Here is a 755-nt window from a genome sequence, read left to right as displayed (position 1 = left end):
TTTTTTTTAACTATATTCTATTCACTAGGTAAATCCAATTTTTTGTTCTTTGATGAGTCATTATACAAATAATAGATATTGATGTACATGTATTCTAATCCCATTTATATCATTTAATTTATATAATTTATATAAATTTATAGAAATAATTTATATAAATTTATAGAATAAGTATACACAGTAACAAATATATGTACTAGTCATGCTAGTTCCTTATTTAGAAATTGAAAGAAAGAAAAGGGCCCTTTTAACTCAGTGGTAGAGTAACGCCATGGTAAGGCGTAAGTCATCGGTTCAAATCCGATAAGGGGCTTTTTACTTTTTTTTTTCAAAAGCAATAGTCTTTCTATTTGAAGGAAGAATAAAAAGATTCTTGATATTTTGAAAAAGTTTCTATTTGTAATAAAAAAGAAAAAGTGTAAAATTCAATAATGGAAAAATAAAAAAAAGTAAGTGGACCTAACCCGTTGAATTATATTTATATCTACTATTCTGATATTCAAATTTGATAAAGATTCAATTCGAACAATTTTTTTCTTTTTAAGACTTTTTTCGTTTAGACTCCCTAAGAATCTCTGAATATTTCCAATGAAATCTTCTTGTTTCTGAACTAAGAAAAAAGGTTATGCCTTTTCTTTACTCAGAAGGGCCTTAATACGAATTTCAAGTTCCACCAAACAAGTTTTTTTAAAATTAAAATGAAACATATTTTTTTCCATAAATTTCTATTATTTCTATAAGATTAGATAGAATCT

At 24.6% G+C, this 755-nt stretch overlaps 1 non-coding gene across 1 annotated transcript; it reads left to right on the top strand.

Moving 5' to 3' along the window:
- The first annotated feature begins 241 nt into the window (after positions 1-241).
- On the top strand, positions 242-313 carry TRNAT-GGU (transfer RNA threonine (anticodon GGU)). The gene has a single exon. It is a non-coding gene; the product is annotated as a tRNA-Thr (tRNA).
- The last annotated feature ends 442 nt before the right edge of the window (positions 314-755 follow it).

The sequence above is a fragment of the Vigna unguiculata genome, unplaced genomic scaffold, assembly GCF_037176805.1.
Source record: "Vigna unguiculata cultivar grain cowpea cultivar isolate G323 ecotype 2 unplaced genomic scaffold, ASM3717680v1 ptg000385l, whole genome shotgun sequence".
NCBI lineage: Eukaryota > Viridiplantae > Streptophyta > Magnoliopsida > Fabales > Fabaceae > Vigna > Vigna unguiculata.
This window is presented reverse-complemented; position numbering and strand designations above follow the sequence as displayed.